General features: G+C 41.2%; 1 long non-coding RNA gene and 1 other non-coding gene across 2 annotated transcripts in view; one reads left to right on the forward strand and one right to left on the reverse strand.

Moving 5' to 3' along the window:
- LOC128311577 (uncharacterized) overlaps positions 1–26,591 on the forward strand; it is a 78,997-nt gene that overhangs the window by 34,598 nt on the left and 17,808 nt on the right. The gene's annotated exons all lie outside the window — the stretch shown is intronic.
- On the reverse strand, positions 17,492–17,594 carry LOC113597771 (U6 spliceosomal RNA). Its single transcript, XR_003418548.1, has one exon. It is a non-coding gene; the product is annotated as a U6 spliceosomal RNA (small nuclear RNA).

Raw genomic sequence — 26,591 nt, forward strand, 5'->3', positions numbered from 1 at the left:
GCGAGAAAGAGAGGAGGGGCACAGAGAGAGGGAGAGATTCCCAAGCAGGCTCAGCACTGTCAGCACAGAGACCAACATGGGGGTTGAACCCATGAACCATGAGATCATAACCTGAACAGAAATGAAGCATCAGATGCTTAGCCACTGACCGAGCCACCCAGGCACCCCAGGAGAACGTATTTGTAAATGACATATCCAATAAAGATTTCATATCCAAAGTATATAATGAACTCATAAAACTCAACACCCCAAAAAACAAATAATCCAATTAAAAATAGGCAGAAGACATCAATAGACATTTCTCCAAAGAAGACATCTAGATGGCCAACAGACAAGTGAAAAGATGGTCATCATCGTTGATCATTATGAAAATGCAAGTCAAAATTACAATGTGATATCACCTCACACCTGTCAGAATGGCTAAAATGAACAACCCAAGAAGCAACAGGTGTTGGTGAGGATGTGAAGAAGAAATGGGAATTCTCTTGGACTGTTGGTGGGAATACAAACTGGTGCACCCACTCTGGAAAACAGTATTGATGTTCCTCAAAATGTCAAAAATAGGGGCATCTGTGTGGCTCAGTCAGTTAAGCGTCCAACTCGTGATTTCAGCTCAGGTCATGAGATCTCACGGTCATGAGATCAAACCTCGCATCAGGCCCTGCCCTGGGCATGAGGCCTGCTTAAGATTCTCTTAATATATATATATATATATATATATATATATATATATATATATATATATATATTATGTGTGTGTATACATATGTATACATATATGTGTGTGTGTACACACACACACAATGGAATATTACTCAGCCATAGAAAAGAACAAATGTTGCCATTTGCAACAACACAGATGGAGCTAGAGAGTATTATGCTAAGCGAAATAAGTCACTCAGAGAAAGACCAATATCATGATTTCACTCATATGTGAAATTTAAGAAACAAACAAAGGAGCAGAGGGGAAAGAGAGAGAGAGAGAGAGAGAGAGAGAGAAAGCAAGAAACAAACTCTTAACTATAGAGAACAAACTCATGGGTACCAGAGGGGAGGTGAATGTGGGGATGGGTCAAATAGGTCATGGGGATTAAGGAGTGCACATGTTGTGATGAGGACCGGGTAATGTATGGAATTGTTGAATTACTATAATGTGCACCTGAAACTATGTGTTAACCTGTGTGTTAACTGGAATTAAAATAAAATCTTAAAAGAAAGATCTTAAAGAAAAATCTTAAAAGAAAATGTGGTATCTATATGTCTCTGTGTGTGTATATATAACGTATATATGTATCATATACATATTACATGTGTTATATATATACATTACACATAATATAGATATACAATACATATATCCATATAATATACATAATATACAATATACATACATATAATCCATACATATAGTATATACATAATACATTTTGTTTATATCATATATATGTGTGTATATATATAATATGTATATGGCTCAATATTATTCAACCATAAAAAAGAATGAAATCTTGCCATTTATGACAATGTAGATGGACATTGAGGGCATTTTGCTAAGTGGAATAAGTCAGGTGGAAGAAGAAAAATACCATATGATCTCGTTTGTATGTTGAATCTTAAAAAAAAAAAATGAGCTCACTGGTGTAGAAAACAGTCTGATGGTTGCCTGAGATGGGGAGTAGTGATGGGTGAAGTGGGTGAACGAGGTCGGAAGGTACAAATGGCCACGGGTGCCTGGGTGGCTCATTCGGTTAAGCGTTCAACTCTTGATTTCAGCTCAGATCACAATCTCATGGTTCGTGGGTTTGAGCCTCGTGTGGGGCTCTGAGCTGGCCGCACAGAGCCTGCTTGGGATTCTGCTTCTCTCTGCCCTTCCCCAGCTTGCTCTCTTTGTCTCTCCCAAAATAAAGCAAAAGAAGGTACAAATTTCCGGTTGTAAAATAAGTCATGGGGATGTACTGTGCAGTGTGGTGACTGTAATTAGTAGTAGTATATTGCATATTTGAAAGTAGGTAGGGGAGTAGCTCTTGAAAGTTCTCATCATGAGAAAAAAAATTGTAACTGTGTATGGTGGTGGATGGTAACTGGGTTTATTGTGGTGACCATTTTGCACTATATACAAATATCAAATCATTACATTCTCTGCCTGAAACTAATATACTGTTGCATCCGTTTTTTAAAAAGGATTGCGCCACAAAAATCGTGTGCACTATACCTTCAAAGGTTGCCATTCACATAGCCCTTTATGACGGATCTTTCCTGACTGTTTATGTGCCCAATGTAGGGGAAAATGATAGCCTCATTGAACTAGATTTTTTCCCTGAATGGTTCTTTGTCCTGCATGTTCAAGCACTGCCGTTCATACGACAGTCTGGTGCTGGGGATATTTCTAGGCTCCTAAATACGGTCAGTGTGGAACTAACTCAGGGCATCATAAAAATGAAATATTCCTTGGACTTTGGCTACAGTGCACAACTCACAGGGTGCCATTCATATACTATTATATACAATGTATATTTCTGATCTCCTCTGGTTCATACAGAGGTAAGAGATTACCAAATGAAAGATCTATTCAATACATACATGCAGGTGCTGTGCAAATGAATAGATTTCACTGACTATTTGGTCTAGTCCATGATGTTTTCTAGACTCCTCTATTCTTAAAGTTGTAGTAATGCCCGCGTGAAAGTAGACTTGTTCCACGCACAGTTCAGTGCACCGAACAACGGAAGTAGTGCTATTCACTATCTTACGTATTTCACAGATATTTGTGGACTCCTCATTTCTTACCGTGAAGGTATGTGATGGCCACAATAAGCCAGGCTTATTCCGTATGCTGTTTATTGCACTCCATACTCCTTTAATGCCGTTCACATCACAGTCTGCACCATGGACCTTTCTGTCCATTCGAATGTAGAAGTGAGTTTTGGTCCCTTAAAAGTAGACGGAGTATGTTTACATGCACCATGTGCTCAAGATGCTCACGTCCTAATCTTTGCCGTGGATTTTTTTTTTGGATTCCTGAAGTAATGGTACATGAATGTAGACTGATTCCATGTGTACTGTGTGCTCTGTGACACGGATCTTTCTGGATCTTCATATGCCCCAGTGAGGAAGAAAGTGATGTCACGTGGGAGTCAACGTATTCCCTGTATGCTTGCGTATGAATGAGAAGCACTTTGCCAGGCTACATCTTGGAAGTGAAACTGAGCGGGAATAACTACATGCTTGTGGTCTCAGAGGTGAGAGGAAGCATGGTGTGTTGATGGAACGAGCAGAGGATGGTTTAAGACAAGACAGTTGTTTTCAGAGGGCGAAAGTCACCAAACTCCGATAGCCTCCTTCCATTTGTTATTTTCTCAGGAAAATCAGAATTTTTTATCTTTTTAAAGGCGCTACACTCCCTTAAAAACATTCCCACTTGCCATGTTTTGGGCACACTGCTAAGCCCTTTACGTGGTTGATTGCATTTATTTGTTTCTATAGGCCGATGAGTTAGACACTAGTCATTTCCCATTTTTAAAAATGAGGACACTGGGGCGCCCGAGTGGCTCAGTCGGTTAAGCATTCGACTCTTGATTTCAGCTCAGGATATGCTCTCATACTTTGTGGGATCGAGCCCCACGTCGGGCTCTGTACTCACAGCCTGGGCCCTGGTTGGGATTGTCTCTCTCTCCTCTCTCTCTTCCCCTCCCCCACTCTTCCTGTCTCTCAAACATCCATAAACATTAGAAAATAATTAACAAATAAAAATGGGGAAACTGAGCCTTTTTTTTACCCTCTCCACCATCTTCCCAGGATGGCTATGGCTAGGACGAGATGTTGTCCGTCGTTTACAAGGTCTGGGAGGTTAGAGAGGGTCTGTGCCTGGAGCTGGAGGGGAGGGTGGTCAGGAGGACAGAGGGTAACACCGATGGCTCAGTCATTGGTGGAAATGCCTCGGCCGAAGGCCCTGAGGGTGAGGGTACAGAAAGCACAGATGTCACTGGTGTTGGTGTTGTCGTGAACCATCGCTTATAGGAAACCAGCTTCCCGAAAGAAGCCTGCGAGAAGTCCTTCAGAGATGACATGAAATGAAATCAAAGGCGAACACGGAGAAGAGAGGGACCCCTGGGGGGCTCGGTCAGTTGAGCGTCCGACTTCAGGTCTACTTCAGATCCTTTGCGCCCCTCGCTCTCTGCCCCTCGCCTGCTCATGCTTTCTCTGTCTCGAAAAGGATAAATAAATAAGCATGGAAAGAAAAAAAAATTAAAAATAAAAATAATTTAAAGAAAAAAGGAAACATGTCCCGAAGGTTGTGTAAAAAGAAACCACGTTTAAACTTAAAAAAGGAGGAAACTGAGGCAGTTAGACAGCCGTTAAGCCATAAAGCCAAGATTTAAATTCAGGTCAATCTGAAACCCGAGCTCCAAGTATGCTTTCTTGTTAATATCCTTTCAACTGTGTTGTCATTCTCCTAATGGTCTTTTGAGCAGAGACATTTAGCTGCTTCATAAATACTAAATTTTGGAAAAATGGAAAGCTCGTTGAAGGAAAATGCGAACCAGAAGATTCCAGACTGTCGTGTGGATAAAGTGCTGTATTAATGTGCTCCAGTGGCTGAGATTCCGTTCTATTCAAAGGAGATTAAATGTAGGATTTAAAGAATTATGATGGTAGCCCACACTTGGACCTTTGCCTCATAAGACAGTCAAGTATGACTGAAGCAAAAAGGGTTTATACACCCCCGTCACAGGGAGCTCAATTCACGCTGTGAAAAGTGAGTTACTGCCGAGATGAAAAGAATGTGTCTAGAGGAAGCTATTGTGGTAGTTTCTTCTTCCTGCTGGGCCTGAGCCCTCACACAGAGCCTGAGACGGTATTTCAAGGCCTTTGTGAAAGCATCATCTTGTGACTTCCTAAATAGATCACTGAAAGGTGAAATTAACCCAAAATTCCTAGGAAAAGGAAACGAATATTGTAGGACGATGACTTTGTAGCTAAATTAGGGCAACATAATGAAACTCTAGCTCCGGTTTGCCTATCGATGCGGCACTGAATTGATCACAAATTAGGGAGACATGGTCTTCACCCACAAGCTTCTCTTTATAGACACCAGATAGTTCTGGAACCACCACTTTTGCCGGGGGAGGTTTAATTTTGCCTCGCAATTTCATAATATCGGAATAGTTTGAATGTATTCTCGAAGCTGAAGTACCCCTGAACTTAGGGATCAACTCGTAACAAGTATATTCATCTTTTTTTTTAAGTTTATTTATTTTAAGAGAGAGAGCGCGTGTGGGAAAACGCACACATGAGCGAGGGAGGGGCAGAGAGAGAGGCAGGGAGAGAATCTGCACTGTCAGCACAGAGCTGGACGTGGGGCTCGAACTAGCAAACAGTGAGATCATGACCTGAGCTGAAATTAACAGTTGAACGTCTAGCCAGCTGAGCCCCAGGCACACCAACAAGTATACTTACCTTAAAAATTGAAGTTTTGTGGTGAGCAGTTCTATGAATGTTCAATGCGTTTTTAACCAATATGATACCACTCTTGATTGATTTTCTTGGAGGGCCTAGGTTCAATTTAAAGGATTTCAGCATGAGGTACACCAATTGATACACAGTTTTTAATCTTATTTTACTTTCGGTGGTTTCTCCAACCCTGTGTGTGTGTGTTTGTGTGCGCGCGCTTGCGTCTGTGTGTGTGTAGACGCACCAAAAATATATTCTCTTAAAATAGAAATATAAGGGCGCCTGGGTGGCTCAGTGTGTTAAGCATCCAACTCCTGGTTTTGGCTCAGGTCACGATCTTGTGCTTTGTGGGTTCGAGCCCCACACCGGGCTCTGTGCTGACTGCTTGGAGCCTGCTTGGGATTCTGTGTCTCCCTCTCTCTCTCTCTCTGCCCCTTCCCTGCTTGTGCTCTGTCTCTCTCAAAACTAAATAAACCTTGAATAAAGATTTTTCCAAAAGAAGGAAATAGAAATAATCCCAGTGAAAGAAGGACTGTTTCTACTTTCATTGTATGTTTCATTTATTGTCCGAATAGAAGTGTTAGCAATGCTTTCAGGGTCTGACCTCCTCAAACCTGAAGATGTCTCCTGAGCCTTGATTTTTTCTTTCTTTCCATTTTATTTGTTCCTGAGTCTCTGCTGTGACTTAGTATGGAAACATACACCTTGTTTGGCTTGTAATCTAAAAGAGACAGTTTTTGTCACGATTCCTTTAGAGTTTATAGTAATGATACGTCATTTGGATTTCTGCTTCAAGCAAAGGTGGAGTAACAGGGTCTGGATTTACAAGAACAAAGTTATGAAACAACAGTTTTTAAAACATTGCCCATTAGGCGATGAAGGACAATAATCCCCCCAAAATAGGAAACGTACTAGGAAAAGCCTATGATTGCCCCAGAAAAATGAATCCAGTAATATATTTTAAAAACTATACATCAGGGCACCTGGGTGGCTCAGTCGGTTAAGCCTCTGACTTCAGCTCAGCCATGATCCCGTGGTTTGTGGGTTCGAGCCCCGGGTCAGGCTCTGTGCTGACAGCTCGGAGGCTGGAGCCTCTTTGGATTCTGTGTCTCCCTCTTTCACTGCCCCTCCCTGACTCGCACTCTGTCTCTCTCTTTCTCTCAAAAAAAAAAATAAATAAATATATTTTAAAATTATACATCATGATCAAGTTGGGTTCACCCAGGAATACAAGGCTGGTTTCACATTAAGAAGTAAACAGTAAAAACTCTCAACAAACTGGGAATAGAAGAGAACATCCACAACCTTATAAAAGGCATCTATGAAAAAACTACAACTAACCTTATACTTAATGGTGAAAGACTGAATGCTTTCTCTCTAACTAACATCAGGAGCAACGCAAGGCTGTTCCCACTTGCCAATTCTATTCAAAATTGTGCTCGAGGTTATAGCCAGTGCAAGAAGTCAAGACAACAACTGGAAGGGGAGAATAAAACTGTCTTTATTCACAAATAACATATTTTTCTCTGTAAAAAAATCCTCTGGAATCACAAAAAAAAGTACTATAAGTGAGTTTAGCAAGTATCAGGGTACAAGATAAATATACAAAAAAAATAATTGCATTTCTGTATTGTAGCAATGAAACATTGGAAATTGAAATTATAAAAATAAAATTTACAGGGGCACAAAAAATATAAAACAACTCTGAATGAATCTGACAAAGATGTGTGATACTTGTAGACTGAAAACTACAAAAACACTGCTTAAAGAAATTAAAAATGACCTAAATAAAAGGAGAAATATACCATGTTCATGGCTTGAAAGACTCAGTATTGTAAAGATGTCAATTCCAAGCAACCCAATTAAAATCCCAGCATTACTATTTGTCAAACTTAACAAGGTGATTCTAAAATTTATATTCAAATGCAAAGAACTTACAATACGCAAAACAACTTTCAAAAACAGGAGGGAAGTTGGAGGACCTTTATTACTTGATTTCAGGACTTGTAAAGTTGCAGTTGGTATTGGTATAGAGATTCGTAAATATATCAGTTGATCAGAATAGGGATCCAGAAGTAGACACATACCTAGATGGTCAATAGATTTTTGACAAAGTGCAAGGGCAAGACAGCACAGAAAGATGAGTTTATTCAACAAATTGTGCTGGAATAGTTGGATATCCTTATGCAAAAAAAAAAAAAAAAGCAAACTTCATTCTATAGTTCACATCATATGCTAAAAATTAGCTAAAAATGTATCGGAGCCTGCCTGAGATTCTCTCTCCTTCTCTCTCTCTCTGCCTCTCCCCCGCTTGGGTGCACTCTCTGTCAAAATAAATAAATAACCTTAAAAAAAATTTTTTTAATAAAATCTAAATGAATAAAAAACACTGTGAAGGGAATTTAAAAAGCCACAGATTGGGAGAAAATATCTGCAAATTACATATCCGATAAATAGCATCCAAATGTATAAAGATCTCTCAGATCTCAATAATATGAAAACAACCCAATTTAAAAGTGGGCAAAAAAAATATACTCCTACTAACACACCTATTAGAATGTCTAAAACTCACATGGCTTACCATACCAAGTTTTGGTGAGAATGTGGACCAAGTGGGATTCTCACACATTGCTGGTGAAAATGTAAAAGAGTGCGATCACCTAAGAAAAGTGTTACCGTTTATCAAATAGTTACACATAGGCCAGCCATATGATTCCTTTATTCCTCTCCTGGCTTTTTGCCCAGTGAAAGAAAAATAAAAGCATATATCCCTACAAAGACTTATATGCACATGTTCATAGCAGCTTTGTAATAATCAAACACTGGAAATATCCCAGATGTCCATCAATGAATGAATTTTAACAATATTGTGACGTGTCATCCAGTGGATTATTATTTAACAATAAAAAGGAGGTGGGGGGGGGGTGTCGGCCGGCTCCATCAGTGGAGCATGAGACCCTTGATCTTGGGGTTGTGAGTTTGAGCCCCACGTTGGGCGTGGAGATTACTTAAAAGTAAAATCTGCCTAAAACACAATAAAAAGGAATAGGCTAGTGGTACCTACAGCAACAAAGATGAATCTCAAAATACTTTTTCTGTATTTAAAAAAAAAAACCAATGGAAATGAGTACATACTGTGTGATTCCACTTACATAAAACTCTGAAATATGCAAACTAACCAAGAGCAACAAAAAACTACACCTGTGGTTGCCTGGGGAAAGCGGATGAAGAGTGCAGGAGAGGATTGCCAAGGGGCGTGAAGAAGCTTTTGGGAGTGAAACGTTCTTTATCTTGATTGGGGTGATGTGTGTACATCCGTCAAAAGTCATCAAATGTATGCACTTCAAATATGCGAAGTTCACCGTATGTTAATTACAGCTCGGTCATACCGTTTAATAATTATTTTTCCTTCTGCAGTACGCTGGCTTGCTGTGTTCTAAAAGTCGGACGTCTCCTGTTGCATTTGGTGCTTTGGCATCAGTACAAAAGATTGAGAAGTATTGAACAGAGTGAGAAACATGGTCAAAGGGCAGCTGCCTTGTGGGTAAAAAGAATGTAAAAATAACTTCAGCCAACTGAGAGGTTAGTACAGAAAGGGGAAGCAATTTTTGAAATAAATGCTAATTGTTTTTCATTTCATAAACTATTTCTAAATATATGTTGTGCGTAACCTGTTTTATTCCTCAAAGTGAAAGTTTTTTTTTTAAACTTAAAATTTAAAAGAGAAACACGCACACGTTTCAATGAGGAAGGAGATTGCAATCATTGTGACCAGTTATTATCAGATACTGTCGCATGCTTTGTAATGTAAATTGGGGCTGAGAGAAGGCAAATTTTTTTTTAAGGTAATAAAACAAGGATGTTACTTTTCTTTTTTTTAGTTTTTTTTCTTTTTTTTAAATTTTTTTTTAACATTTATTTATTTTTGAGACAGAGAGAGACAGAGCATGAACGGGGGAGGGGCAGAGAGAGAGGGAGACACAGAATCGGAAGCAGGCTCCATGCTCTGAGCCATCAGCCCAGAGCCCGACGCGGGGCTCGAACTCACGGACCGCGAGATCGTGACCTGAGCTGAAGTCGGACGCTTAACCGACTGAGCCACCCAGGCGCCCCAAGGTTGTTACTTTTCAATAGTCACATATGTATTAGAGGGAAAAATGGATTTCTCTCATAGGCATTTTGGTTGTCTCTTATAGACAGAGTTTGGGAAGAGTATTAATTTTTGTGAAAGCAGCATGTATTTGATTTTAAATTCTCTACCAGATCAGCCAGAGCCCCTCACTCTTCATGACCCGAGCTTTCTCAGCAGAGACCACCAGAGTCTGAGATTATCTGCCTCCAAGCAGTGGTAATTTAGAAGGAATAGAAAAGCATATCGAAATTAGAAGTAGCTGAAACTACAGATCTGCAAAGCTCCAGCCTAGACTGATGGGTACTGTGATTTCATTATTTCTGTTGGGGAATTTAGCACGTACTTAATAGGAGACCACAGTAATCCATATTCAAAAATGGGTAGATCATCTACGCAAAATCAGTAACGAAACAGACTACTCTGTAGATCAAACGGACCTGACAGACATACGTAGAACATTCACCCCAACAGCAGCATAATGCACATCCTTCTTAAGCACGCATGGAACTTCTCCAGGATGGATCACGTGCTGGGTCACAAAATCGGTCTTAACAAATTTGAGAAGATGGAAGTATCTCCAAGTATTTTTATGACCACAATGGAATAAAATTAGAAATCACTAACAAAATGAAAATGAGAAAACTCACAAATAGATGGAAATTAAACAACACACACTTGACAGCTATTGAGGCCACGAAGAAATCATAAGAGAAATTAGAAAATAGCACAACACATACACAAACACAAACAAAACCTATGAAACCTTATGGGATACAACAGGCACTATTGGATGGGAAATTTAGAGCCTACCTTAAAAAAGAAGATCTCAAATAAACAATCTAACTTTCCACCTCAAGGAACTAGAAAAAAAGTAACAAACTAAGCCCAAGGTTGGTATATGGAAGGAAAGAACAAACATCAGAGCAGAAATAAACAAAAAAGAGGCGAGGAAGACAAAAGAAAAAAAATCAGTGAAACTAAGAGCTGATTTTTTTAAAAGGTAAACTAAAGTGACAAACCTTTCTCCCGACTAAAGGAGAGGAAGGCACAAAATCACAAAGGAAAGAGGCGTTTCAAGTGACAACGTGGAAATACTAAGGATCGTAAAAAACCGCTGTGAACAATTATATGCCAACACATTCGATAATCTAGAAAACTAGGCTAATTTCCTAGAAACAACCTAGCAAGCCTGAATAATAAAGAAATAGAGAATCTGAGTTTACCAATTACTAGTAAAGGGATTGAATCAATAATCAAGAACCTCCAAACAAAACCCTAGGGCCAGATAGCTTCACGGTTGAATTGTACAAAATACATAAAGAAGAAGTAATCCCATTCTTTCTTAAACTCTTCCAAAAAAGAGAAAAGCAGGGGTCACACTTCCAAACTAATTTTGTGAGATCAGCATCATCTGGATACCAAAGCTAGACAAAGACACCACAAGAAAGGAAAGTACAGACCAATTTTTCTGAGGAACATGGATGCAAAAATCCTCAACAAAATATTAACAGACTTAATTCCGGAGCATACTTTATGTTTTTTTTAATGTTTATATATTTTTGAGAGCGAGAGCGAGCGAGCAACGGAGGGACAGAGAGAGAGGCAGACACACGATCTGAAGCAGGCTCCAGGCTCTGAGCTGTCAGCACAGAGCCCATTGCGGGGCTCGAACTCACAAACTACGAGATCATGACCTGAGCCGAAGTCCGACGCTTAACCCTCTGAGCCACCCAGGCGCCCCTAGGAACTTATTTTAAAATATCATACACCACGACCAAGTGAAATGCAATGATGGTTCAAGATATGCAAATCAATTAATGTGATAAAGGCCATGTATGAAAAGGTCACAGCTAACGTTATACTCAGTGGTGAAAAATGAAAGCTTTTCCTCTAAAATCCGGAACAAGGCAAAGAAGCCAACTTTTACCGCTTCTATTCAACATAGCCCTGAAAGTCCTAGGCAGAACAATTGGGCAAGTAATAGGAATAAACAGCTTTCAAATAGGAAAGGAAGAAGTAAAATCGTTTGTTTGCAGATGACATGATCTTATATGTAGAAAACCCTAAAGACTCCACCAGAAAACTTGTTAGAACCAATAAATAAATTCAATAAAGTTGTCAGATACAAAATCAGCCTACAAACATCACTTGCATTTCTGTACACCAACAAAAAACTATCCAAAAAGAAAATTAAGATAATAGTCTCTGTACAATACCATCAAAGAGAATAACATACTTAGGATAAACTTAACCAAGAAGGTGGAAGACGTGTATGCTGAAAACTGTGAAACTCTGATCAAAGAAGTTAAAGTAGATACACATAAATGGAGAGACATCCGATGTTCTTGGATTGGAATAATTAATTTTGTTAAACTGGGTATACTACCCAAAGGGTTCTACAGGTTTAAGGCAAAATCCCTCTCAAAATCCCGGTGGCATTTTTTTCCAAAGGCGTTTTTAATAGAAATAGAAAAAATAATCCTAAAACTCATACAGAACCACAAAAGACCCCAAAGAGCCAAAGCAATTTCGAGCAAGAAGAACGAAGCTAAAAACGTCGCACTTCGTGGTTTCAAAATACATTACACAGCTACATTAATCCAAATAGCATCATGATACAAAAACAGACATATATAGACAATGGAACAGAACAGAGAGAGCCCAGAAATAAACCCACATACATATGGTCAGCTAATCTTTGACGAGGGTCCCAAGAACACACAATGGGGAAAAGATACCCTCTTCAGTAATTAGCAGTGGGAAAACTGGATATCCACCTACAAAAGAAGGAAATTGGACTCTTATGCCATACACAAAAATTCACTCAAGATCAATTGAAGAATGAAACATAGGACCTGAAATCATAGAAGTCCTAGAAGAAAACATAAGGGAAAAACTTCTTGACATTGGTCTTGGCAATGATATGTTGGATATGACACCAAAAGCTCAAGCAACAAACACAACAATAGGCAAACGGTGCTACATCAAACTAAAAAGCTTCTGTACAACAATGAAAACAATCAACAAAAGGAAAAGGTAACCTTTATATCATAGATAGATGATAGATTGATAGATACACACACAACCGAATATTACTCAGCCATAAAAAAGAATGAAATCTTGCCGTTTGCCATGACATGGATGGATCTGGAGGATATTATGCTATGTGAAATAAGTCACCCAGGGAAAGACAAATACCATATGATTTCATTCATATGTGGAATTTAAGAAACAAATGAGCAAAGGGAAAAAAAGAGAGAGAGGCACACCAAGAAACAGACTCTTAACTATAGGTTCCAGAGGGAAGGTGGTGGGGGATGGGTGAATTAGGTGATGGAGATGATTAAGGAGGGAACTTGTGATGAACACCAAGCGATGTACAGAAGTGTTGAATCACTATATTGTACACCTGAAATTAATATTTCACTGCATGTTCACTTACTGGGATTTATTTTTTTTAATGTTGATGTATTTTTTATTTTGAGAGAGAGAGCACGGGGGAGGGTCAGAGAGAGAAGGAGGGAGAGATTCCCAAGCAAGCTCCGCGCCGTCAGCCCAGAGCCCAATGCGGGGCTCATTCTCAAGATCCATGAGATCATGACCTGAGCTGAGAGATCGAGAGTCAGACGCTTCACCGACCGAGCCAGCTAGGCGCCCCTACTAACTGGAATTGAAATAAAAACTTTTTAAGAAGGTGGGGTGCCTGGCTGTCTCAGTTGGTATGGCATGTGACTCTTGATCCCAGGTTCGTGAGTTCGAGCCCCACGTTAGGTGTGGAGCCTATTTATTTATTTATTTATTTATTTATTTATTTATTTTTAATTTTTTTCAACGTTTTTTATTTATTTTTGGGACAGAGAGAGACAGAGCATGAACGGGGGAGGGGCAGAGAGAGAGGGAGACACCGAATCGGAAACAGGCTCCAGGCCCTGAGCCATCAGCCCAGAGCCCGACGCGGGGCTCGAACTCACGGTCCGCGAGATCGTGACCTGGCTGAAGTCGGACGCTCAACCGACTGCGCCACCCAGGTGCCCCGTGGTGTGGAGCCTATTTAAAAATAAAAATAATAAAAAAAGAAAATTAAAACATATGTAAAAACTTTTGTTTAAAGAAGGCAAAGAGAATTCTACAGAAGATAAGAATAAATACAGAGGCATTAGCACCCCTAGACTCAAAATAGAGTACCCAGACTCAAAAAGACTGAAGGCTCAAGGCTGAAGTCCAGATCTTGTTGAGAAGTCAGGGTCATCACTCACTGGATGACAGAGAGGTCATTGTGGTGTCATGCCAGAGAAGTTCCTGGGAGCCCACCAGTAACTCGCTGGGAAAAATCTATCCTCTAGGATTCCTGGGAAGCTTTTCATAGGAAGTGTTTTCTAAGAGGCACTCTGCTATAAAACTGCTCGAGATGCGTACCCCGAGAAGCTTCTGGACAATAGATGCTGCCAGCTTCTGTGCACTGTGGGACCTGTATTCCGAAGAAGCTGCCCTGGTGAAGCCCAGCATCTAAAGAGCCCACTGAGGGGCACCTGGGTGGCTCAGTCAGTTAAGCGTCCGACTTTGGTTCAGGTCATGATCTTGCAGTTCGTGAGTTCAAGCCCCACATCAGGCTCTGCCCTGACAGTGCAGAGCCTGCTTGGGATTCTCGGTTTCCACTTTCTCTGCCCCTGTCCCGCGTCCTCTCTCTCAAAATAAATAAATAAACTTTAAAAAAAATAAATAAATAAAGGAGCCTGCTGAGCAAGCACAGCAGCCCATGATCCTTTTTCCTCCTGCGATATCTCCTCCGCCACCTTTCCCTGACAAAGCTTAACAGTGTGCAGCTAGCAAAGAAGGACAACGTAAAGGGTCGTGACCCGTTTACCCATCGCGCGTGAAAAGGGTAAATTTGGACCTGAGAGTCAAGGAATCAAAACTGGCACAGAGGACAGGAAGCAGGATGAAGGCCTGGGAAATGACCCTATAGCATGCCTCCCACCTGCCCACAAGGTTCTGAGGAACACAGGAGCCCCGTGCTGGTCCTCCTCAGCCCTCTCGCCGTAAGGTTTTGGATCACCTATTAGCTGTCTGCGGATAAAAACAGTTCAGTACTTGCTCTGCGTATAAGGTGGTTTACTAGGGGCCGACAAGCGTTGACCCGAAAGTGATGGTGTGAGCAGACCCACAGTGTACCCTTCCCCAGCGGGCAACCCAGAAGAACAGGAAGGGAAATGGAAGCAACGTTGAAGTGTTCTCGACCGCGTAGGCATTTGTGTATACGCTACGCATATATGCATGTATTTGGTACACGTCCATTTTACAGACGAGGCATCTGAGAATTAGTGACTTGTCCAAGTGACAGAGCTGTGACTTCAACTCGTACCCTCTGACTCCAGTTCCAGAGTTCGGTTTACCAATCTACGTGGAACGCTGGCTCCCCATAGATATCGCCAAGACGACTTGCTGAGAGGACGGGGCTGAGTTTATTCTGAACTGCAGTAAAAGAGAGCAACCTTCACAGAATCTTGGATGGGGGGGGGGGGGAAAGCCAGGATATTTATGAGATGTCCAAGTCTGGCTTAAGGAAGTCCTTTCAGTGAGGAGTCTTGGTTAGGATTAGGTCAGGGTGGTGATGTCATTGAGGATTGGTGACCACAAGGGGAAGATTTTTAAGGCAAGGAATTTGAAGAGTCGGGGGGAGTAAAGTGTCTTGCGGGAAGTTCCCAGAATGAGCGCTGAAGTTACTTGCAACTATTATCTTCTTGGGCAAGAGTAATTAAGGTGGCGATGGCAGTGAAGTAATAAAGTCACATGAATGAGTGTAGACGGTAAGCTCTGTCCGTGTGCATGGTTTGGGTTGTCATCCATAAAGGTTTTTCTTTTCTCCTTCCTGCTGGTCAAATTCCAGCACGATGCACGACAAGTTATTCTGTTAACGGAACGATCATTAACCAATTTCAATAGGAAGATTACTTAGCATAATAACTAACTTCTACGTGGTCCGTTCTGTGTTACCAGCTCATTAAATCATGGTAACTCTGTGAGGGAGGTGCTCTTTTCTTATTTATGTATTTATTTATTTACTTGTTTGTTTTTAATTTACGTCTGGGTTAGCACATAGTACAATAATGATTCCGGGAGTAGGTTCCAGTGATTCATCCCCTGTGTATAACACCCAGTGCTCATCCCCAACAAGTGTCTTCCTTAATGTCCCTTACCAGTTTAGCCCATCCCCCCCACCCACCACCCCTCCAGCAGCCCTCAGTTTGTTCTCTGTATTTAAGAGCCTCTTATATTTTGTCCCCCCCTCCTTCTTTTTCTATTATTTTTGCTTCCCTTCCCTTATGTTCATCTGTTTTGTATCTTAAATTCCACATACGAGTGAAGTCATAGGATATTTGTCTTTCTCTGACTGGGGAGGTACTATTTTCAGCCACATTTTATAGACGGTGCAGTGATGCACAGAGAGGTTAAGTAAGTTACTTCACGTTACAATGCAGTAGGCAATTGAGCTGGGATATGAACCCAGGCAGCCTGACTCCAGAGTCCTTTTTAGGACCCAATTAGTATACTCATTATCCCCTGTTAGGGTTTTACAGCTACTGTTCCTCCAATTCATATGCAATTCATATAATTCAGACCAGAGAGGCGATTCAGATCAATCCATTGCTCAAGGTCACCCAGGAAACAAGTTATGGCCTTCAAACTAAGTTTTCAGACTTCCTCACCTAATTATTTTCCCCACCCCCACCCCGTTGGTTTTCTAGAACTACCTCTTGATTTCCAAAGAACATTTAATAACTTCATTAAATATTGTCCAACAAAGACAAAATACAAAAAAAAAAAAAATCTAGTCCTGTGTTAAGTTAGGGGTCTCTGCAAGTTAGAGCATGGACTGAATTCTGATGGTTTCTATAAAATAGGATAAGAACAAGACAGAATTTGCATGTCCTCATAGTTTTGGAGTATCATTACTAAATGGCTTTCATTAAAAGAAGTGACTGAAAGTAATAATCTTTGACTTGGAACAAATATTTAACTTTTATGATAGGAATGTAAACGGAACATTGATTTGTGATTTCTCAGTATTCTTTCTTGCTGGAAGGACATTTAACTAGTTTTGACTAGTTTATCAGGATAAACAGAGGGCAACAATAAGGACACACAGACAGAAAAGATAAGCCACAACGTAAACCTCACTTGGGTGGTGGCTCAATAGGTTAAGCATGTGACTTCAGCTCAGATCACGATCTCACAGTTTGTGGGTTCGAGCTCCACGTTGGGCTCTGTGCTGACCTCTCGGAGCCTGGAGCCTGCTTCGGATTCTGTGTCTCCCTCTCTCTCTCTCTCTCTCTCTCTCTCTGCCCCTCCCCCGCTCGCACTCGTCTTTCTCTTGAAAATAAATAAATATTAAAAAATTAATAAATCTTATTTGGAAAAGAGAAAATAAAGCAGGGCACCATTAAATTTCTAATGCTAAAGCGTTTTTTCTGTTAATTCAGGAAATAAAGCTTTATAGAAGTCACTAGGGTTGACCTTCTTTTATTCTTTAACAGAATAAAACTCTTCTCTCGTTTAGTTGATGTGCCCCTTCTGGACTCCAAAGCTGATGAACTGGGCAAGTTGATATACAGTCACTCTGGGTGCTGGGCAAACAATAGGTGTGCAATTTACACACAATTGCTAATTAAGATATAACCTTTCTTTGTTGTGCGTTTCACAAGCAGATTACATAACCTTTCAGGGATAGGTCATCAGCAACAACGTTTGTTGTTTTATTTACGTTTTTATTTTGTTTTATTTTATTTTTTATTTTAAGTAGGCTCCACGCCCAACTCATGACCCTGAGATCGAGAGCCTGATGCTCTACCGACTGAGCCAGCCAGGCACCTCTTAAGTTTTTATTTTCATTCCGTTTAGTTAACATAGAAAAATCTGGAATGCTTCACAGATTTGCGTGTCATCTTGCTCAGGGGCCGAGCTAATCCCTCTGTATTGTACTTCAATCACACAGGCTAACCACACGGGGATACTTGGCTTTTCACTAAGTGTAGTTTGACGTGACCTTTGCTGCTTGCCTTCTTTCCGCACAGTGGATAGAGAGGGAGGAAATGGAAGAGAGAGGCAAGGATGACAGGAACGTTCCAGTAGGCCTGTTTGGAGAAAGGCAGGCATGGGTTCCCTATTCATGTCCCCAACCCAACACACACACCCAAATTACACAAAGCGCCCCATGCAGACGAAAGGAGCTCTCTATGTTGCCTTGAAAATGACATAGTAATTGTGTCTTTCTCTGTTGCCTTTCCCTGGATTTAAATGCCCAAAGCCACGCAAAATTTCCACTCCTTATCCCACCCCAGTCCGTCTCCAGCCTGTGCTCTCCCGACATTATTTCCTTGTGAATCAACCACCGTGGAGCTGTCACCTGGTTTCTGATTCTTTTCACCTTTAAACCCAATTAAAAAGAACATTACACCGGAGAAAAAACCCACATCATCAGCAAGTGAATATTTGCTAAGAGACTGTGATGGGTCCACACCTTTACCTGATATCAAGTACATCAAACCGGGAAGTGCCCTCCCAACAGGAGTCTCTAACCTTGTTCTTTGCAGACCAGAGGAACTCTCCTGTTTGGGACAGCCACCCCGACCTTGAGGCTTGGCCCATCCCTCTGAAATGCCAACAGATCAGCATTTCGTCTCCACCTTGAAGGGTAAAACCTCGGGAACTAGGAGTCCAAAGACATGCACTTAAGTTCTGGCTTAGTTCCCTCAAAACCCTTACTACTTCTCTAAGTAGATCACTCTTGTTCGTGATTAATCTCTCCCATCTTGGTTCACATTAGCTCCATTTCAGATGGTGATTTTTTTTTCTGACCTCGTCAAATTCGGAGTTGAATACTACTAATGCCACAAAATTAGAAGGGATGATTACATTTAGGGGGAAAATTATATATTTGTTCACAAAAATGTACACTTAAGACCTTAGAAAAGAACTGATGTTCCTAAATGGTATGATTTTGTTTAATTATAGACGTAATTTCTCTTATTATCCTCAAATTAACTTTTAATTACTTAATTTTGCATGGGATTTCTACTTCAAGTCAAATTGTGTTGTTCGTGTCTTTCCTTAAATCTTCAGAGTAGATCGTGTGTGTGTGTGTGTGTGTGACACATATATATACATCAAAAAAGTGTTGCTAACTCACACCATTTGTCGGTGAAGAGTGATGATAAATGTTTCCGCAGATGTTCTGGTAAGTGATAGAACTTTCTCAGGAGGTATGCTGAGGATGGTGTATTCTGGGTATTTTCACCCTAGGGATGTGGTTGTGTTGGTGGATGAAAGGCTCCACGAAAGAGCAAAAGCCCCGATGCAGACATGGGGCCAGCAAATACATCTTACAGCATAAAACGGGGGAGGGGAAATAAAGGGATGAAGCAATTGGGAGTCCTCTTGGCTTCCAGGTTCAACGCAGGGATTAAACTAGCCTAACAGGTTTTCCATCAGGCTACGCTAGACTGAGATACTGTCAGCCTGACATTATAAAGTCACATTCATCCTCTCTAGATAAATGACTAGCAACCCAGCCCCTCTGGCTCACGTTGGGACCATCCTTGTGTCCTCCCAGAAGTCATCATTGTCCCGATATCCTATTACCTGGCAAAGGGGAATTGAGGTTGGGGTTGAATTAAGATTGTTAGGGGCGCCTGGGTGGCTCAGTCAGTTGACCGTCTGACTTCGGCTCAGGTCATAATCTCGTGGTTCGTGGGTTCGAGCCCCGCGTCGGGCTCTGTGCTGACAGCTCGGAGCCTGGAGCCTGCCTCAGATTCTGTGTCTCCTTTTCTCTCTGCCCCTCCCCTGCTTGCATTCTGCCTCTCTCTCTCTCCCCCTCAAAATAAATGAACATTAAAAAAAAGATTGCTAATCCCTTGACATTTTGTTAAGGAACTTTTCCTGGATTATTCAGTAGGCCCAGTGTAATCGCCAGAGTCATTAAAAATGGAAAACAGAGGGGCGCTTCGGTGGCTCAGTCCGATCCGTGTCTGACTCTTGATTTTGGCTCAGGTCATGATCTCACAGTTTGTGAGGCTCTGCAATGATCGTGGAGCCTGCTTGGGATTCGGTCTCTCCCTCTCTCTCTGCCCCTCCCCTGCTCACTCATGTGTACTCTCTCTCTCTCTCTCTCTCTCTCTCTCTCTCTCTCTCTCTCTCTGTGTGTGTGTGTGTGTGTCTCAAAATAGATAAACTTTTTTTTAAAAATGGAAAAAAGAGTATCAGATTGATGCAATATGAGAACGATTGGACTCACTTTGAAAATGGCCCGAGTCAAGGAACGCGGGCAGCCTCCGGACGCTAGACAGGGCAAGAGAACATTCTCCCCTGGAGCCCCCAGGAGTACAGCCTGGACAGTGCCTTGATTTAAACTCAGTGGGATCCACTTTGTACTTCTGGCCTCAAAACTCAACGGCAGCAAATGTGTGTTGCCTGAAGCCCCTCAGTTTGTGATAATTTGTTACGGCAGCAGTAGGAAACTAAAGCAGGCCCCGTATGGCTGGTTGATGGTATTTTTTCATTTAATGTTTTTACTTTATTGGATTTTTTATTTAAAAAAGAGATTTTCTGTCCTTCCTCACCAGTCCTGCCCATCTAAGGTTATAATGTACTATTTATTCTTCCCCGGCTTTTTTAAATGAAAAATTTCACTTTGCCACTTGTCTCTGTCACTTAAAATTCTCTGGACATTTTTTTAGGTAAGTTCAGCCGTAACTCAATATACAAGTTAAATATTTATTCTTTTTATCAGAGCAATATTAATAAGATATATGGGAAAGTATAAAGCTGAAACAAGAAACAAAGAAAAAAATATTAACCCATTACTCTACGACCTATGTAAAGTCGGCTGGTAATTTTAAAATATGAGTAGTAGATGTAAATGGGTAGAAAATCCATATTGTACAAATTAGTACAAGATATTAAGTAAAAGCTTTCTTCTTTTCCTTCCTCCATAGTCCTCTCTCCAAAGACAGCTACAATTCAGGGTTTCTCGTGTGTTCTTTTGGAACGTATTTGTATGTGCGCACATCCCAGAGACCATTCGTGATTATGTACCTTGCTTTTTTCCTCTTAATTAATATTATAAATCTTTCCCACTTTGACATACACAACCTCATTTTTAACGGCCGTACAGGATTCCATCTGAAGGCTATTCCCAGTTTCTTTGGCCGGTTTCCGATTCATGAATGCATTCGTGATTTCTTTTTTTCCTATACAATAATGTTGCAGCGAACATCCTTTTGAACACACTTCGGGGAACTTTGGCAAGTATACATCTAGGGTACATTCTTAGCAGTGGGATTTCTGGACGAAACGTGCATTTAAATAACTGCCCTCTAGAAATCACTGCATCAACTGATACTCCCTCGCACACAATATGGCACTGCTCGTTTCCCCAAACCCTCACCATCACCAGATACCATAATATATTTTTAACATCTGATTAATCGTATGAGTCCTACGTAGCATCTTATTATTTTGATTTTCTTTTTTTAAGTTGCATTTATTTTGAGGGAGAGAGGGATAGAGAATGAGCAGGGGAGGGGCAGAGCTAGAGGGAGAGAGAGAATCCCAAGCAGGCTTCACGCTGTTGGCACAGAGCCCGATGTAGGGCTGGAACCCACAAGCTGTGAGATCATGACCTGGACTGACACCGAGAGTCAGAGGCTTAACCAAAGGAGCCCCCCAGGTGCCTCTGTTTTGATTTTTGTTTCTTTAATTATGAGCAAGGTTGAGGTAATAATACTTGGAAGCATGACAAATCTGTTTATGAGAAAACGAGTAACGTTTGTATATGATCTAAAAATTCGTCTGCAGCTGACGAGCTCTGTGACTTTGAACAGATCGCCCTGGGTCTCAGTGTCCTCACTCTCACAGTTAGGTTGGGCTAGAGAAGCTCTAAGAACATATCTAGTCCCAGATCTACTGATCGAGTGGATAAAAGAAAAAAGGAGCAGGGGCCCCTGGCTGGCTCAGTCAGTACAGTGTGTGACTCTTGACCTCAGGGTTGTGAGTTTGAGCCCCATTTTGGGCATAGAGATTACTTTACAAATAGTAATAATGATTTTTTTTTTATTTTAAAAAGGATCAAGGCCGCTCACAATTACAAACAGTAAATGTGTTAGTCCATTTGGGCTGCGTGGGCTGCCTTAATGAGACACCATAGATGAGGTAGTTTATAGAAAACGGAAAGTTATTTCTCACAGTCCTGGAGGCTGAGCAGTCCAAGATCAAAGCACCAGGATTCAGTGTCTGATAAGAGCCCGCTTCCGGGTTTATGTGTCCTTTCACTGAAACCTCACATGGTAAGAGGGACAAGGGAGCTCTCCGGGAACTTTTATAAGGGCCCCAGTCCCATTGATGAGGGCTCTGCTCTCATGAGCTAATCACTTCCCAAAGGCCCTATCTCCCAACGCCATCCCATTGGGGATTAGGTTTCAATATACGAATCTGGGGGGACAGAAACATTCAGTCTATAGCGGTAAATAAGCCACTAGGTACAGATGTAAAAAGAAAAAAAACTAAGGAGAATAACACTGCACCGCCCTGGGGAAGAATCTTATTGATGCCTGCTTCTTAAGAGAATTTTCACACTTTTAGTTATATAAAGTCAAACCAAAATATTTACATGAAGGAGTAAACCCTCGTTTCAAAATTCTTTCTTATTTTGGGGTGACTGGGTGGCTCAGTCAGTTAAGTGTCCGACTCTTCATCTTGACTCAGGTCACGATCTCATGGTTCGTCTACCCCTTCCCCGCTTGCTCGCTCACTCTCTCAAAATAAATAAACAAATAAACTCAAAAAATTATTTCTTATTTAGCAACAGGATTCTTTCCAATCCTGTGGCTTATACTGTTTTATAAAGAATTTTATAAGGCTGGCACCAACATTGTCCAATTGTATCCATTGTTTATTTGTTTCACTTTATAGTGTTTTAGGTATTTACTTCCACATATTGATATGGCCCTAGCATTTGTCATTTCTAGTGGGAATATTAATTCATTGCCTAAACGTATCACAGTTTACCTAGCAACTGCTGCAGGGTGGTTTTTCACATACTTTCCAATTTTGACTGGAATTCTATTAGCCAAGTATAAAACATAGCTTTCTTTCCCCCAACTCTGTCAACAAAGACCTATTTAAATTGATTTATTTTTACTAATTAAGTATAGCTAAGATGATACCTCACAGTTGCTCTAATTCACAAAATTTGAAATTCTTCTGGAAGCTTAACTTTTGAATAACATTTGATAGATTTCTTCTTACATAACCATACATTCGTATTCTTTAACCACGCTTCCAGTAGAAAGTAGCTGTTGCCTTTATTAACCCATATCTCTCTTGCATACATATTTTTGGGCTGAAATTTCTGTTCATACACGTCAGTTACCAGTATCTTTCTTATCCAGTTGTTTCCATTTTAGCACTCACTGTTGTGGGAAAACATTGCCTTTCTTATTATATCTGTACATTGTAAATTCTTAAATCTGTAAATCAGCTTGTGAAATGCGTTCCTTATTATATTGCCTTCCCAAACAAGAGCATGTGTATTTCTTGTGGTCAGGATTCTCATTTCTGCTCTTAAAGGTATCCAATCCTATTTGATAGGTTACGGATGACCCTCGTCAGATGAGTACCTAAACAGTTAACGTTTTTATTATCCCCTACATTTCTGAAGCATGGATCATGCAGACTTTGTTTTCACCACACCGTCACTTAACATTTTGTTGTTTACGCAGCACTTTCCTATCCATTATCTCATTTGAGCCTCACACCAACCCCTGTCGGGCAGGTCAAGTTCCAGACTTGTGACTCCAGAGATGAACACATGGAAGAAGTTAGCCCAAGGTCACTGAGCCAATAACTGCTGAAAATAAGTCTCAAGCTTCAATCTAGACCCGTCTCAACTTTGGTTTTGGGTCGCCTAAGAAAACAGTGAAATACCAAGTGTTTTCTTTGTTACTATTACTCCTTCCTGAAAGTTCCTTTAGATCAACAAAAACTCATGAATTCTCACATGGTACAGGAAAAAGCACAAAAATCCTGGCACTGTCATTTGTTACGGCTGTAACTGTACCGTTTGTGCTGATAAGCAAGGCTTCAGCTCTTGGAGCTTTGTTTTCTTATCTGTGAAACCAGAACCCCCCCCCCCCCCCCCCCGCTTCACGTCCACTCTGCAAGGTTTCAAAGGTAAAATGGCATCATATATATGAAAATCCCAGTGAAAGGTTACCAGGCAAAATCACGAATTTTCTCTGTATCACAATGTTTAATGCAGACAGTGAGTGATCTCCAAGATTTCTTCCAACGCAAACATTCCGTCGTCCCAGGCTGTTCATTAGGGGAGCAATTTACATGTAATTTAAGTTACAGTATTCTTACTTGCCAATTGCACTTTCCATCTTTTACTGAGGGTGGCAGTGCTTGTCTCTGTAGACACCAGAATCTTTGGAGTTACAATGATCGTGTTAGATTTCACAAAACCCTTATTACGTCTGCTACGTGTTGTATTTGGCAAGTGTATATGTTTAAGTGGAAACACAGTGAATATGTTAGAATATAGTAATATCCTCTTTTTCTTTTTTTTTTTTAAGGTGCGTCATGGGGGTGTCACGTGCCCTGAGGTTAGGATTCCTGTCAGGTGATTTCTGCCACTCCAAGCCAATTCTTTACACTTGAATGTTACGACATCTTTGTTGGCTGTCATCGCTTCATCCATGTCAGTTCTTTAAGTAGGTTAGAGGCCATTCTGCACATAGACGTCCCTTTTTTGTCGCCCATGTGAATGGCAGCGTGAACCTTTAAAAGTAGAGTCTATGGGAAGGGATTAAGGCGCTGAGCTACCCAGTGGACACTGAATCTTGTATGCTTTTGTAAGTAGAGTTAGTCTTGGGCAAAAATTGTGAAGGGTTATGTCATTTACCCTCCGGCTCCTATCTTTTCTCCTAGATCCTCTCCTTGACCTTTTGCCCAGATCTCTCCTACCAGGAGGAGCCAGATCTGAGAGGCAAAATTTAGAGGAAAGAGCACAGCTTTGGCATCAAAAAAAAAAAAAACACAAAAACTCTGTCATCATCCTTACTCTGATACTTTGAGTTTGATTGACCCCAGATTACCTGGTTTCCTCACTTATAAACAGGGATGAATGATAACTTAATGAAGGTTGCCAGAAGATAAAACAAATAGGAAAGTATTTCTGTAATTATACATTTAGGTTGTTCATAGACCAAGATCTCCACATGAGTATTTTATGTATTGCTCCTTACAGCAGCTTGTGAATCACCCCAGGACCTTTGCACATACTGCTGGCTGTGCCAGAGACTTCTGCCTTTTACCTTGAGGATTCTGATTCTAGAAGGCTGGTTAAAATAACCCTCTTAGAGGCTCCAATAGCACTCATGCTTACTTCCCTTTAGTCTTTACCACACGTTGCAATTCCCATTTACCTGTCTGCGTTTCCCTAGACCAACTAGAGTCTTTCGGGAGCAGAGACTTTGAGGCCATGCATTTTTATAGGTGCAGATAAAATATAAGACATCCAATAGTTAACTAATACACAGGGAAGAGGAGGGAAAGAATGGATGAAACAAGTATAGGGGAAATGATACCAGACTATGAGATGCAGTGTGCGAGGTGAAGTAGGAACAGGTCATATTTGCTTAGGGAATCCACTTCATGGAAGAAGAGAAACTGGAGATGGACTTTGAAGGATGAGAATAATTTGATAGGCAAATATAGAAGAGCCAGCCCCGGGGCGCCTGGGTGGCGCAGTCGGTTAAGCGTCCGACTTCGGCCAGGTCACGATCTCGCGGTCCGTGGGTTCGAGCCCCGCGTCGGGCTCTGGGCTGATGGCTCAGAGCCTGGAGCCTGTTTCCGATTCTGTGTGTGTCTCTCTCTCAGCCCCTCCCCCGTTCATGCTCTGTCTCTCTCTGTCCCAAAAATAAATAAAAAACGTTGAAAAAAAAATTAAAAAAAAAAAAAAGAAGAAGAAGAGCCAGCCTCCTAGAGGGTGGGAACAGCACAAAGGCACGGAATAGGGGGGAAAGAGCAGCGTGCGTTTGGGGAACAAAAAGCACACTCATTGGGGGAAAAAAAAAAGCACACTCATTGGCAAGGAGTAGGGTGCAGATGCAGAAGTTGCGGGGGTGCAGCTGGAAAGGTAAATAGGACCTTACTCTGAAGTCAGAGATGAGGAAGTTTAACGAGTTCCCACTGCTGCTTGGCCCTCGTCCATTTCTTCCCCTAAGTGCTCAGAGCAAGCTCCTCCTCCATTTCTCCTACTACTTACAGTCAGGCCACAGCCCCTCTCCGCCATCAGGAGCGAGCTTGCTTCCGGAGCCTCTTCTGGGGCTCTATCAGAGTAAAGCCCTGCCAGTGAGTTCCTTTCATTGCCTCTTCCTCCTACCTTCACCTTACACCTGCTGGCTCTTTTGACTCGGTCCCCCTGATTTAAACAATCAGAATCTACGCTGTGGACATCAGTCTGCCCTGAATTTTATTTTTCGAAATGGTTATGTGATTTTTACATGAACCGTACATGAGAAATAAACACATAAAGTGAAGCGTGATGAATTGCCAACGGAGTTTAGACAAGCGGGATGGTTGTGTTGGCTGCAGAAAGCAGTGGGTTCATTAACAACATAAAAGACGTCGGGTGTTGGCCGGGATGCAGAGAAAGGGGGACCCTCTTGCCCTGTTGGTGGGAATGCAAACTGGTGCAGCCGCTGTGGAAAACAGTATGGAGTTTCCGCAAAAAAAAAAAAAAAAACAAAAAAACAAAAAAACCCCAAAAAAAGCCACCTAGACATAGAACTACCCTACGATTCTGCAGTTGCACTATTAGGTATTTACCCAAAGGATGCAAAAATACAGATTCAAGGGGGTACATGCATCCCAATGTTTATAGCAGCAGCATCAACAAACTATGAAGAGAGCCCAAATGTCCATGACTGGTGAATGGACGAAGAATTTT

This window comes from Acinonyx jubatus, chromosome X (assembly GCF_027475565.1).
Source record: "Acinonyx jubatus isolate Ajub_Pintada_27869175 chromosome X, VMU_Ajub_asm_v1.0, whole genome shotgun sequence".
Taxonomy (NCBI): domain Eukaryota; kingdom Metazoa; phylum Chordata; class Mammalia; order Carnivora; family Felidae; genus Acinonyx; species Acinonyx jubatus.